Source organism: Alosa sapidissima, chromosome 20 (assembly GCF_018492685.1).
Source record: "Alosa sapidissima isolate fAloSap1 chromosome 20, fAloSap1.pri, whole genome shotgun sequence".
NCBI classification, from domain to species: Eukaryota; Metazoa; Chordata; class Actinopteri; order Clupeiformes; family Clupeidae; genus Alosa; species Alosa sapidissima.
Window position 1 is genome coordinate 8818768 of NC_055976.1, and position 15000 is coordinate 8833767.

Sequence of the window (15000 nt, forward strand, 5' to 3'; positions counted from 1 at the left end):
TGTGTGTGTTAGGGGAATTTGGGATGATGTGCAGGGTGGAGTGAGGACACTGTTGCTGAAACATTGGGAGGATGAGTCCTTTCTCCGCAAGCCAGCTGAAGCCTCAGGGGCTTTTGCATGGTCATATTTGTGATGGAGTGGATGTGGTGACGCATAATGCCATTAGGGTTTTCACTGTGTGTGTGTGTGTGTGTGTGTGTGTGTGTGTGTGTGTGTGTGTGTGTGTGTGTATGTGTATGTGTGTACACCTGTGTGTACATGTGTGTGTGTGTGTGTGTGTGTGTGTGTGTGTGTGTGTGTGTGTGTGTGTGTGTGTGTGTGTGTGTGTTTGTGTGTGTGTGTGTGTGTGTCTCCATGTAAGTCCTTGTGCATGTGGGAGTCCGACTTTTTCTCATGTCCCTTTGTATCTGCCAGAGACATGCCCGCAGGAAACTTACAATCTCAGCTCTCTCTCTCTCTCTCTCTCTCTCTCTCTCTCTCTCTCTCTCTCTCTCTCTCTCTCTCTCTCTCTCTCTCTCTCTCTCTCTCTCTCTCCCAGTTTCACTCTCTCTCTCTTGCTCTCTTTCTAAACTACTTCCCCCCTCCCCTCCTGAGTCACCCCATAGAGTGGCAGTAATAATGATGGCTCTCATTTATTCTCATCCTAGCCTTTCCCCATTTTATTTATGGGACTAAGCCTTTGCAAATCAGACAGGGAAATCAAATGGTGCCTTTGTGTGTGTGTGTGTGTTTGTGTGTGTGTGTGTGTGTGTGTGTGTGTGTGTGTGTGTGTGTGTGTGTGTGTGTGTGTGTGTGTGTGTGTGTGTGTGTGTGTGTGTGTGGAGCATTTGCCTATGTGCATACACTCAGGAGACCTCTTCACATTGCTGATTAGGTGCCCCCAGGCTATGAAATGGCTCTTAATCACCACATCCTCTGACTTCATTTTGGGCTAGAAGAGTTGCCCAGGAGTCTATCACGTGGCTCTGTGACCAGCTATCTGTCTCATCCAAAGTACACTCATTTGTATTGCATTCTACTTCTCCATCCTCCCATCTGAAGTCTCTCCTCCTCTCTCCCTTCCTCTGATCACAACACAACATTTCACCCAGTATTCATTTCTAGTCATTGATTTCGCCATTTGCCCTTAGGTGCATGGTCTGTTTCCTTATATTCATTGTCTTGGATGTGAAGAGTCTTTAAGCATTGTCGACCGTTTTTCAGGATGGCCATGAGAGACAGTTATTACTAACCCTCTGGGCCTGGGGCACGAAGACAGCACAAATAGCGAGTTTGTCTGTCCGCAGAAAGCGAACACTATATCTTGCCGTATTGCGCGGAATTTACTAAGCTTCCGCTTCATCAAGTAAACAGCACTCATCACCGCCCGACAGGTGACAGATTCAATAGCCTAGTATAGCAGGTAGGGAAATTGATGACGTGAAAGTGAAAGAAAGACATTAGAAAGGCAAACAAAACTTAAGGTTGCTTTCGACATATAACAAAGTAGCCAAAAAGATTCTCTTATTGATGCATGTAATCACAATTTTTATTGCAGTACATCTGCTTTGCCATTTTTTAAAAAACAGATGTGTGCTGATTACAGACGTATGCCGGAATACCTAATCAGCTGCTGTTAATATTTCTTCTCTCTTTTTTTGTGTGATACTTTAATTTTTCCTCGACGTTTCTATACATGCTAATGCATGAGTAAGGAAAGTGCAGTTTGCCATTTTGCACTTGTGTGGCCTCCATCCATGCAGTCTGTTCAACATACAATGCCATGTTTTGCAATTCTTAGTACAGGCCCTCTCCCTACAGAAACCTGTTAAGGATTTTTGCATTAGCATTACTAGTGTGGACTGCCTTGTTTTAGTGTATGGTATATATTTATTTAACTTCTAACCACCAGGCTTTTTGTATTGTGTGTGTGTGCGTGTGTGTGTGTGTGTTTGCAGTTGGCTCAATTGAGCCTTTAGCAGAAAGATCTGTGGGCAAAGCTGATTGATTTCTAGTTGATTTGTGCCTCTGCGTCCTCAGTATTCTGTTCAGTTGCACACTCTCTAATCACTCAGCCAGTCTCTCTGTCTTTCTGCCTTTCTCCCTCCTGATTGGGCTGTCACAACTCTGGCCTAGCTTATGATGTGATTGCTGCAGTCATTTGAGGTTCTGTTTGTTCGTGAGTCTGTCTGTGTGTGTGTGTGTGTGTGTGTGTGTGTGTGTGTGTTGCTCTGTGTGTATGTGTGAGAAAATAAGAGAGAAAAGACTACATGTGTGTATTTTATTTTGTGTATATGTGTGTGTGTGTGTGTTTCTGTGTGTGTGAGTGTGTTTCTGTGTGTGTGTGTGTGTGTGTGTGTGTGTGTGTGTGTGTATGTGTGTGTGTGTGTGTGTGTGTGTGTGTGTGTGTGTGTGAGAGTGAGTGTGTTTCTGTGTGTGTGTGTGTGTGTGTGTGTGTGTGTGTGTGTGTGTGTGTGTGTGTGAGAGAGAGTGAGTGTGTTTCTGTGTGTGTGTGTGTGGTGTTCTGAATCATTCCCAGCCCAAGAAGAATAATCTGTCCATCAGTAATGGTCTGACAGAGGTGGCGTGATGTCTTCATTTGAATAGAATCCTAAGGAGACGCAGACATCTCCTCAAGTCTCATAAGCCACAGACAAGATCTTTAATTGGAAAGGCTCTGCGTGCGTGAGTTGTATAAATCTGAATCCATCCAAAGACAATTACCACACACTCCTCACCCACGACTGCAGGATAAGCCAGGCACAATGTGTGTGTGTGCGTGTGTGTGTGTGTGTGTGTGTGTGTATGTGTGTGTGTGTGTGTGTGTCGGAGGCTGACAGGCTCCTCTTATACTCTATTCCTGGCCTTTCACATTCTTCACTTCTTCTTTCTGCTCTCTCTCTTCCTCTCTTTCTCTCTCTGCTCACTCGCTCATCCTCACCTCACCTTCACCCTCGTCAGCCTCTACTTCAACTGTCCGTCTTCCTCCTTAATTACTCTTTCTAGCCCTTTGCCCCTGTGTGTGTGTGTGTGTGTGTGTGTGTGTGTGTGTGTGTGTGTGTGTGTGTGTGTGTGTGTGTGTGTCTGGCTGCTTTTGTGATATCATTTAAGGTATTAAAGCAGACCTGCTCACTCCTTTTTGCCCTCTCTCTCTCTCTCTCTCTCTCTCTCTCTCTCTCTCTGCTCATGTGTTTTTTTATCTTTCCTTTCCTGAGTTTGTATCTATACCCCCCCCCCCCCCCCCCCCCCCCTCTCTTCCGTGCTACACGGGGTGTAATCTCACTGTGGCAGGGAGTCGTATTGTTTGTCAGGTAAATGGGATCACAGGAGATAGATGGAGGTATAAGGAGGGAGAAATACAATCTATGAAGAAAAACACAGCGGGGGGCAGCCGCCTCAGCTCTTTCTGTGGCCGTGGCTTTTCTGCTGTTTGCGCCACGGGGGAGAGAGATGTGGGAGGTTGTTAAGGAGATGCTTCTTTTGTTGGGTCAAGACTGACCATCCCTCTGGCCACATGCCTCTGGCTAGATGTGCTATTGCATGCACACACACACACACACACACACAGACACACATGCACGCACACGCAAATATACACACACACACACACACACCTGCATGCACACGCACATACACACACACACACACACACACGCACACACACACACACACACACACACACACACACACACACACTCACACTAGGGATGTCACGGTAACAAAAGTAATCAATACCAAGACCAGTGAAACTACATGATTCTCCATTCCCAAATTGATTGCACAGTAAAAAATCTTATAAACTCAGACTTGCAGACTAAAAATGAAAGACTCTTGACGCCTAAATACACAATGTCACAGTCATATGCACACTTACAGACTCAGAAAAAGACAGAATATTACATAAACTTTCAAAAGAATGGTGTGTGTCTCTCTCTCTCTGTGTGTGTGTGTGTGTGTGTGTGTGTGTGTGTGTGTGTGAGAGAGAGAGAGAGCGAGAGAGAGTGTGTGTGTGCACGCTAATGTGTCTTTATGCATGTGTGGCTGCTCATGCATCGTAAATCCATCATGTCAGCAGACATCCGCTGGATAATTCTTAACAGCCAGCTTTAATCGTCATCCTTGTCAGGTAGGGTTACCGGTGCATGAATACAGTATGTGTCTCTGGGCTGCGGGATCACAGGTGACAGAGCCTGCTCGCAAAGCCAATTAGTTTTGTAAACAACTAATTACTACTACGGCAGACTTCTTTAAAATCAGATGTATACTGCGTGCCTAATTAACAATGAACCTCCACAGGAATCTGTGTGTGTGTGTGTGTGTGTGTGTGTGTGTGTGTGTGTGTGTGTGCGTGTGCGTGTGCGTGTGCGTGTGCGTGTGTGTGTGTGTGTGTGTGTGTGTGTGTGTGTGTGTGTGTGCGTGCGTGCGTGCGTGTGTGCGTGCGTGCGTGTGTGTGAGAGATAGATGTCCAAATCTAAGTCTGGTTAAAGTACTGTCCATGCAGTAATGACTAATTGTTCAGTGTGTGCTACCGGGGCCACTGTAGCGATGCCTTATGCAACAGTAGCAAAGCCAGTGAAGTGCTGTATCTAAGCCATAGGAAAAGGAAAGTGCTGAGTGGATTCAAGTGTTTTGACGGGCAGGGGCGGAGCCAGAGGGGTGGCTTTGGGTGGCACAGGCCATCCTTGAAATTTGATTGGCCACCCCAGGTGCCACCCCGAAATCCTAGTCTACGATTGGCCATTATGACGGTCTAAGGCGGGACCTTTCTTGACGCATTTGCAGCGCTAGTTTGAAATGTCAGACAGACTTCGGAAAGTGGCAAACACGCTTGCCATTATACATGACTTATTGTTTTTAGCATGTGAGTTTAGGCCTACAGGCTACTGCTTGTGCTAACACGCAAAGATATCTATTTACCTATCGCATCCGCCAGTGCCTATTTATCTAATCACACACACAAGTTGCGTTTGTTGAATCACGTCATCCTAGACTAATTTTCCTACCTGCTTATTGTACCTAGCCTGCCCAGCCAACATTTGCTAGGTCATTAAGTGTTAACTGTGGGCCTACTTTTGTAAAAGCGTTTAATGATAATACTGTCCTAATCAAGGTTTGAAAATCGGAGGTTCACAGGCCACTGTGGCCTTGGTGCTCCCTTCTTTCAATATTCTGCTTTGCATCCGACTAATAGCGATTTTCATTTAACCTATGGCCTGTCAAAATAATCTTAGCATTCACAGTGCAAATTAATTTAGTCTTTTACGCAGTGGAGAAAGTCACAGCGCACGGCAAGAAAGAGCGTCCAAATTCACCCATTCTTCTCTGTTGAACTACTCGCGAAGTAGCCTACTCATGACATAGACATTACATGTATCACATCACATGAAGAGCTTTTTCTTAGCTTTTAAACAATGTTAGCCACTAGTTGCTGTGATAAACGGTTCGCGAGAAAAGTAACATTAATTTAATCAAATTATTATACAGTTCTGCGCCCATCTCCCTGCCCATTTATCTCGGTGGAATGCTTTGCGAACTCTTCCCATATACAAACAATACATACAAACCATATAAACAAACCTTACCGAACACAAAGGTTTAAAGCATCCCCCTGTACAGATAGCAATTCCAGAGTAATCCGGTTTTGAATTTGCAGCAAATTTCTACATGCATGCCTCCAACTTTGGGCTTTAAATTTCATAGCAGGCCAAATAAAACATAAATGTTAAATACAGCCTACGTAGATATCTGTAAAATCAGATGATTTACAGTTCTATGTAATATGTCATGTTTCATGTTTTTGTCATGTTTCATACAGTGATGCAGGTCTACTGCTGTGAATAGACTAAATACAACTTTGATAATTTTCTACTGTATAGTTAACTTTGGACTTGGTGCCCTGACGCGTGGCCTTTGTGCCCCCTGCCAAACATGCCCAACTGAAGGCCAAGTGGCCTTGCCCCTAAAATTATGAAATTCCAAGCCTGGTCCTAATGTAATGTTAAGACAACTTTTCATTTATGGGTCTTCAAGCTCACTCATAACATTTGTCGCATCTAGGCTAGCTACAGGTAGCGATATGAATTCTGGTGACCATTCAACCAGTCAAGGATTTGTTGTGAAATATTTACATTTTGGGAAGGCTAAACTGTATGTTTATTTCGTCCCCCATGCCTATTCATCCCGGCCAGGAGGGATAAATGAAACATTGTGCACGTTCCACTTTTGCTTAAAGAATTCCTAAACGGTTTTGTTCAGAGCTGAAAGTGCAACTGTATTTGACAAAAGACAGATGTAAGTTATAGCTAGTGACAAAATATTACCTTTCGGTGTGGTCTCTTTGTAAATTACGTGTAATTAAAACGTGTTTTGATCGTCCCAGTTGTCCCCTATAGGCTAGTGCATGGTGTCCTATATCCAAGGGGAATATTCTCACCCCTATGTATTGCCACTCTGTTTCGAGGGACAAGGGGTAGGCTAGGGGAAGGGAAGCATAACAAATGGGATTGAGCCTTAGGGTCTGTAGCATTATGAATGTAACGTTATGATTAGATTAAGGTTAGTCTTTAATTGGTGTTTCATTCCTGTTTCGTACAAAAGTATTTTAAGCATTTAGTTGAGAGGTGTTTGTTGATTTTGGATTACTTTGTTATAGCTCTTTGCCAGCTCAGACAAAAAAAGCAGGTCAAATTATTTTAACAGCTACAAAAATAGATGGCCATAGATAGCCATATAATACAATAAAATATATTTTAATGTCCCATGATGGAATTTATTTTAGCTCAGCATAACCCATTGATAGACAACTTAGATTTAATATGTTTGTTTATTTGTATTTGCATCCATTTTATTCAAATACAAATACATTTTACAGTATGTGAGAGTATGGTCTTTGTCCTTCAATTGATGAGTATGGTGTTTGGTGCATGGTTTTCCTAATGTATTTGTGCTAATTTAACATCTTGAGTCTGTTTCTATTTATCTGGATGTTTTGCCTCATGCCACCCTTGAATTAATCAGTGCCTCACTAGGGCCACCCTTGTTAAAAATGTCTAGAATCGCCACTGTTGACGGGCTCTCTGTGAGGTACTTGTCTGTGTGTGTGTGTGTGTGAGAGAGAGAGAGAGAGAGAGAGAGAGAGAGAGAGAGAGTTTGCTTGTGTGTGTGAAAGAGAGTGTTCATATTCCCTGTATGAATAGATTCAGTTTCCTCTTTGTTTGCAGCGTTGTGTGTGTGTTGTTTGTGAGACAGAGGCAGCTTTTTGAAGGTGGAAGATTAAGGGTTATGGTTTGAAACATTCTCCTCCTCTTCCTCCTCTTTGTCCTCAACTGTTCAGCAGAGGACCATGAACCTCTCATCCCCATTAACCAATGCGCCTCTGGACAGCTCCCGCAGTCCCCTCCAGAGCCCCATGGCTGCTGGAAAGGGTTTTTTTGAAGAGTGTGTGTATGCAGGAGACAAAGTAGATTTTTTTATGAGTGTGTGTGTGTGTGTGTGTTTGTTTGTGGCAGCACGTGTTTGCAGTGTGAGTCAGTGTGTGCACGTGTGTGTGGGGATGAGCTCTTGTGCCAATTAGTGCGTTTCAGTGGGTTTAGCAGTGAGTACAGGAGAGGACACAGGAAATGAGTCACATCAAAAGATAAACTTAGGCCTAATCACACTCATACTGTCTTTGTCTTTTATGTCTTTATTTTTTTATTCTGTATGCGTGTGTGTGTGTGTCTGTGTTTATTTACCATCCTTCACACAGAATTAGTCACAGACAAAAGGAAGAACTTTCATATTTAAAGAGACTTACAGTAGCCAGAACTGCTCCAACATGCATTATTGACCCTAAAGCAGGAAGTCATGTCAGGGCTGATGCTGTGACAGGACTGAAGTCTCTGTGTCGAGGTTGACCTCCGTGGGGAGTCAGTTGAGGGCAGTGAGATGAGACCCCAGGGGGCCAGTGAGTCAGGCCTCTCCAGGAGGTTCTGATCCGAGCCTGGAACTACCAAGCCTTCACTCACAATGAGAGAACCAGAGAAATGATGCACACACTCTTTTGTTCTCTATCTTACCACCCACCACACACACACACACACACACACACACACATACACACACACACACACACACACACACACACACACACACACACACACACACACACATTCTCTCTCTCTCACTCTATCTCTATCTCTATCTGTCTCTCTCTCTCTCTCTTTCACACACCCACACACACACACACACACACACACACTCCATTTCCTTAGGACTTGCCTTGTGTGATGTTGGGATCATTACAAGACAGTGTGATAAAGAGAAGCCTTGGAGCAGCTGCTTTAGTCCGAATGGACTTGAACAGGGAAAGAGCTCCTGAAGCAGGAGCAGGGTTAATGAATTCAATCCTAATGATTTCCTTAATCTGCTGTAGGCTGACTGTTGCTGGAGTGTTTGAAAGTCATAATGTAACCTGCCCCCCCCCCCCCTGCACTGTAACCGCTGCTGGAATTAATTAATCAGAATGTATGTTTTCATAGAACTTCCAATTAAGGGGTCCTGTGTGTGTGTGTGTGAGTGTGAGTGTGAGTGTGAGTGTGAGTGTGAGTGTGAGTGAGTGTGTGTGTGTGTGTGTGTGTGTGTGTGAGTGTGAGTGTGTGTGTGTGTGTGTGTGTGTGTGTGTGTGTGTGAGTGTGTGTGTGTGTGTGTGTGTGTGTGTGGAAGAGAGAGAGGGAGAGAGAGAGAGAGTAAAAGTGCACATGCATGCATGTCTCTTTTAAAAGGCCACTTACCCTTTCGCTGCCTCTCTCTGAGTCAGAGTTTCCTTTTCACACCTCTCCGTTTTCCCCTCCCTCTAGTCTGCACATCCTTTCATTATGACTTGAAGAGAAAATGTCAGACTTTATGAGGATGCCGGAAACTTCCGCAGCTACACTCTGAGCCTCTGAAGATGTGTGTGTATATCCTGAGGGCAAGAGGTATCACGCACGTGTGTGTGTGTGTGTGTGTGTGTGTGTGTGTGTGAGAGAGAGAGAGAGAGAGAGAGAGAGAGAGAGAGAGAGAGTAGTTGACAGAGAGAAGGAAATGATGATGCCATGATAGTGTAGTCTGGTCATGAGGCAGAGAAAGAGAGAGCTGGAGGAGATATCAATCCCATAATCCATTACACAGAAAATGAGGTCACTGTCGATGCTGACCTTTGAACTTTCTAACCTATCCATGAAAATCCCTACACTCACTGCTTCATTTACACCTGACCAGTCACCCGTTAACAGTGTTCTAAAGCTCAACTGTGCAGGTCTGTTCTCCTAAATGTTCTTGTTAGCCATAGCCCCCCTTGAGACCCTGTGACACTCACATCTGAACAGAGAGATGAGATGTTAGCCTCGATGTAGTGTCAGGTCTTTGAACAACAGTAATGTCTCTGAAACCTCATGATACTGACGTGGGATCAGTGAGCTGTCACAGCGGCAGCGATTGAAAGTGGAGAAGCGGATGATGAATGTGGTGTTGTTGCCATCGCCAGCGCTATTCTGGTCAGAGGTTTATTGAAGGAGGCGGAGGATGGACGCTCAGACAGCTCTCCCCACCCGGAACTGAGCCTGATCCACGAGTGTGTTTGCCAACAGCGGATACTGATCCCTTCTGCCTGTCAATCACACCGCCAGAGCCAGTGCTGGAGGCTCCTACTTTTCCCTGCCTGCGTAATCCTGTCTTCAGAGCGGAGGCAAGTAGATTATCTCCCGCCTCTCTAACACTCATGAGTCCCCCCCCCCCCTGCCTCACAGAGGAATATTCTGGAAGAGTTTGCTGTTGACTTAAGCGCTGTTGCCCTTTTGATGAACAGCAGAGTCTCCTCCAGAAGCCTGCCCTCAGCTCTCCACAGACGTAACATTTGTCATTCAAACCCGATCTATACTTCTGTACATATTTCACCCTCGGTGCCCACGCTGCACACCCACCTGCTGGCAGAGAGCTGAGGAAATGTCTAGAAGTCCTTCCATCGGCCACCCACTGGCCCCCTGCTGATTTTCCATAGTATGCTGTGGAATAATTCTATCCTCCCTCCTTTCGCCTGATGAATTATATATATTTCTGTGGAGGTACAGTATCTGGAAGAACTCCCATAGCTAGAGGGAAGGACTTTTGAACTGGAACATAGCTACTATAACAGTGTCATTAGCTATCAGCTATTACCCAGCATGCCAAAGCTGCATGAGAAACGCATTAAGAAATCCCATGCATGCGGTTGTTGCAACTGTTGTATAGGGTAGGGTATCTTTGGGTGTTATTGGACACCAGTTCTAAATCGATACCTTAAAGGGGCTTGCACACTCCACCAACAAACACCAAAACACTCCAACAAACACAAACAGCTGAGTCAGTTTGCTCACACTCCTCAGTCTGTGGTTGTTGGCATTTGTTGGATGGAATTGTTTCAGCTGATGTTCTAAAATCAATCTTTTCAATAACTCAGTCAGAATTGGGTTCCATTATTCAGAATCAATAGCCAACCCACCAGCCAACTAGAAAAGAGTATTTTTTTTATCTCCGGGTGATAAGCATCAATAACGGGCTGTTCTGATGAATTATTCTGAAACATCAGCAGGTGCACTGCCCATTTATGCCAGAAATACTCAGCCATACACTACCGCTCAAAACTTTTAGAACACCCCAATTTTTCCAGTTTTTTATTGAAATTCAAGCAGTTCAAGTCCAATGAATAGCTTGAATTGGTACAAAGGTAAGTGCTGAACTGCCAAAGGTTAAAAAAGGTAAGGTTACCCAAAACTGAAAAATAATGTACATTTCAGAAGTATGAGTGTTTCCTTCACCATCAAAAAGTACTCAAAAACGGGGGGGGAAACTCTTACAGAAAGAGTTCTGGCAGACCCAAAGCCACAACAAAATTAGAAAACAAGTTTCTGAGAGTCAACAGCTTGCTTGATAGGCGGCAGGACATCAGCTTCAAGGACAACTTAATAGTGCTCATAGTAAGCAAGTCTTAGTTTCAACTGTGAAGTTCCGAAGTTGCAGGTTTGACAGGTCGAGTTGCAGCAAGAAAGCCATTGCGTCAGGTGTCAGAATAAGAAAAAGAGGCTAGCCTGGGCTATGAAACCCCACCAGTGGACTACTGAAGACTGATGAATTGAAATCCCCATCACGCAGGATTTTTGTACGCCGTAGAGCAGGCGAAAGGATGGTTCCTCAGTGTGTGACATCAACTGGATCAAACATGGAGGAGGAACATGATGGCCTGGGGCTGTTTTGCTGGATCCAGGGTCGGTGACTTGTCCAGAGTGATAGGCACCCTGAACCAAAACAGCTACCACAGCATTCTGCAGTGCCATGCAGTACCCTCTGGTAAGCACCTAGTTAGTCACGGGTTCATCCTACAGCAACATAATGACCCAAAACATAAAAAAACAAGATGGTAAGCTTGAAAACATGGAGTGGCCAGCACAATCTCCAGACATAAACCGGATCGAAAAATAAAACTTTTGACCGGTAGCGTAAATATACCATTTATTTCACTCGTGATAAGCCTTGTAACACATAAAAAACACCTAATGGACATGTAAAAAGAGGTTGAATAGTTTCACAGAGTGGGTCTTTAACATCTTTTTCTATGTATACATGGAATGACTTAATTTGTTGCAGTGATAGGAAAGCACACATCTGAGTCCTCAGTGCCATTCATTCTGCCTTTACTCAGATTGTACATTCTAGCATACATTCTGAAGTGTGTTCCTGAAAATGTTAGCCAAAGCAGTCACTCTTTTCGTCACATACTTGACAGTTAAACACATGTTCAAAGTGTTTTGAATACACAGGGACTGAATCATGTTGTTGCTCTAATTCACATGGCACTAGCACAAATGATCTCTCTCTCTCTCTCTCTCTCTCTCTCTCTCTCTCTCTCTCTCTCTCTCTCTCTCTCTCTCTCTCTCTCTCTCTCTCTCTCTCTCTCTATCTCTCTGCTGTGTGAACAATGACAAGTGTGAATAGCCATGGCAACAGCCTTGGCTAGTTGCTAGTTGGTCTCTGCGCTCTTGAGGAGTGCAGACGTCCGCTCCTGATGAAGTGATGGATGACCTTGGCTCGCATTTCCAGTCAGAGCCGTCGTGGGAAGATTTAACGTGTGCCGTAACAACACCTGTCAGTGTCGGTGACTGTCCGTCAGCAGAGAGCTGATCAGACCAATCTGTCAGTGGACGGATGCTGGTGTGGGTGTATGTCTCTCTCTCTCTTTCTCTCTCTCCTCTGTCTCTCTCCCTCTCTCTCTCTCATCATTTTTCTCATTCTCTTCTCTCTATCTCTTTCACACTCTAATTCTCACTCTTCCTCTCTTTTTTTCTCTCTCATTCCTTCTCTCTTTCATTCCCTCTGGCTTTGGGTTTCTCTGTATCCTGATCTCTCTGTCCTTGCAAGCAATCTGCTTCTATGTGGGCTTTTGGACCGCAGTGGTCCCAGTTTTTGGATGAATGCAATCTGAAGATTAAATGAAGGGAGTTGTGTGTGTGTGTGTGTGTGTGTGTGTGTGCGTGTGTGTGTGTATGCGTGTGTGCATGTGTGGGTGTGTTTGAGCATGTGCAAATGCACTCACACACTCATGGGCAGCACCCATTTTGTCATGGCGTCGTATGTAAATATGTGTCAGTGTAACATGGCAGCACCATCTGGGATGAAGCCTAGAGGCAGGCCCCTCTCTGTGGGGCTTTAACCCCTCCACACAGCCCTTATCTCGGGGCTAACGCACCGGCGACCCCCACACCTGTGCACGGCACCTGCTCTCGCTCCGCGTCGGCAGCGACTGGTAAATACGGTGCGATCGTCAAGGAAACCGATGCTTTGGCCCCTTTGGCCATGCAGAGCGTCGGCGAATCAGGGGGTAGGGGGCGGGGGTTGGTGTCACTGTTTCTCGAATCAATATAAACAAATGCCAGGAAGCGAAGTCGAACGGAGAGCTTTAAAGAGCTTTATGGATTATACAAGGGCTGGCATTTGTGCGTCTGAATAAAAATGACCCTGAGGTCAACTTCATCTGTGCCCACACTCTGAGAGCTGTGCCGCTGAATACATTGGGAGAGCAAGTGCGTCGGCATCCTGTGGGTGGAGGGGGTGGATGGACGCTGTTAGCCTTGGCTGGGTGTGTGTTTCATTTCATCATATGGCATGAGGGGATGGATTGCAACGGAGATGATTGTCACTAATTAAACAATTCGTGCATCCAATTAATTACCGGCAGCTCCGTCTGTCTCTCCAGCTCTGTGCCCATAACAGTCTTCAGACTTTGATATAAACAAACACACACACACACACCACACACATATGCACACTAACCCACACACACATGCACACTAACACACACACATGTGCTCTCAACGCACACACACACACACACACACACACACACACACACACACACACACACACACAGACACAGACACACACACACACTACCCTAGGCTCATCTCATTGCATAATTATCCTTGTCCTCTTCCAGTTTTGAGCACCAGGAAGGGAACAGCGTCCAGCTTTAGTCCTCCTCCTCCCCACACACACACACACACACACACACACACACACACACACACAGACTCTCCCTCTCCTCCCGCTCATTCTTCCTCAGCCTAAATCCTTCTGACAGTCCTTAATTTGTCCGCCCGGCTCCCGCTGCATGAACACAATGGACCAGGTCCGTTTGAGCCTTTTGTTCCCACTTTGCTTTTGTCCGTAATTAAATTAGACCGTGCCCAGGTCATTTAGTGTACATATCAGAGGGGGTTTATGCTGTTTGACTGCCTATTGACTGCATGTCTCCCACGCCCACACTATTGCAGCCTGTGTGGGGAGCTATGCTCTGTATATTGACTGTATGTGAATAGGTGTCAAATGTGTTGAGATTCAGAGGAAATAGCTCTTGGAAACTAAAAAATGGCAGCAGTGTGTTAGTGTCGATTAGACCACATTGTACTCTTTACAGTCCTTTGAGACTGTCAGTCCAGCCGTAGTATTTCAGTGTGCTGATATGGAATCTAATAATTAATATGGCAGACTGAGGAGTTGGGTGCCATTGTAACCTGTAATAGGTGCAAATTCGTGGGTTTGGGCAGGTTGACAAAAAACAGGGGCAAAGTCAAAGGATGGCAGAATTGCATAGACGTTCCTGACACCACTTTGCCATTCGCCATTATTGTTAGGAGAAAAGTGATGCCTGTGTCTGTGCATCGCTGTGTCAATGACAACTGTGACCCGCGGCCCCATGCCAGAGAGTGCGACATGAATGGGTAACCATAGCAATTTACTGGACCCCCATTTTTCTTCATCATTGGCATCAGCACCATTGTCAATCAACAGCGGAAAACTGCAAACTATGCCAGCATGTCAGCAACTCCCTTGTGTAAATGGAAGCTTTTTGTCCTTGGAAGCGTGCCGTAGATTCCCATCAATCAGGCCAGTGTGTGGCTGTGAGATACTCTTGCCAAGTTGCCTGATGTGCCTCGATTTCTAAACACACAAAAGCTAGAAAAATTACCTGGCTAGCAAAGAGTGGGGATAGCCGTCAATCCAGCTGCTTCTTTTGTTATGGCTCCTGTCATGAATCTGACAGATCTAGGTGTTGGACATTGCATGAGTCAGTGGACTCCTAGGTTGTTTTCTCAGTGTACTGACTGTAGTATCGGATTGGCCTGAGCGTATTGCTACTGTTGCTGTAATTATCAGGAGATGAAAATGATCCTCACTGGTGACTCAGAGGCACGTAGCCTCAAGGCTAATCTCACGCCAGCCTACTTCATTTTTCTCAAGGGTTTCATCATGTTACAGACAGCATGTGTTTCAAGACTGCAACTAAGTCCATATTTATGCAGAAAGAAAAATATGTTGATTTTTTCTGAGGGCTGAATATGTTTAAGGCCTCGTTCATTAAATCGCTCTGACCGTGGGGTTCATTTGATATCTGAAAACTGTGGATGGGAGGATATAATCCACTATCATCTCTGTAATTCGATAAAAGCCATAAAAGGGAGCAATTCAACA

General features: G+C 45.1%; 1 protein-coding gene across 3 annotated transcripts in view; it reads left to right on the top strand.

The window, feature by feature from the left end:
- spock1 (SPARC (osteonectin), cwcv and kazal like domains proteoglycan 1) overlaps positions 1-15000 on the top strand; it is a 204315-nt gene that overhangs the window by 161682 nt on the left and 27633 nt on the right. The window lies entirely within an intron of this gene.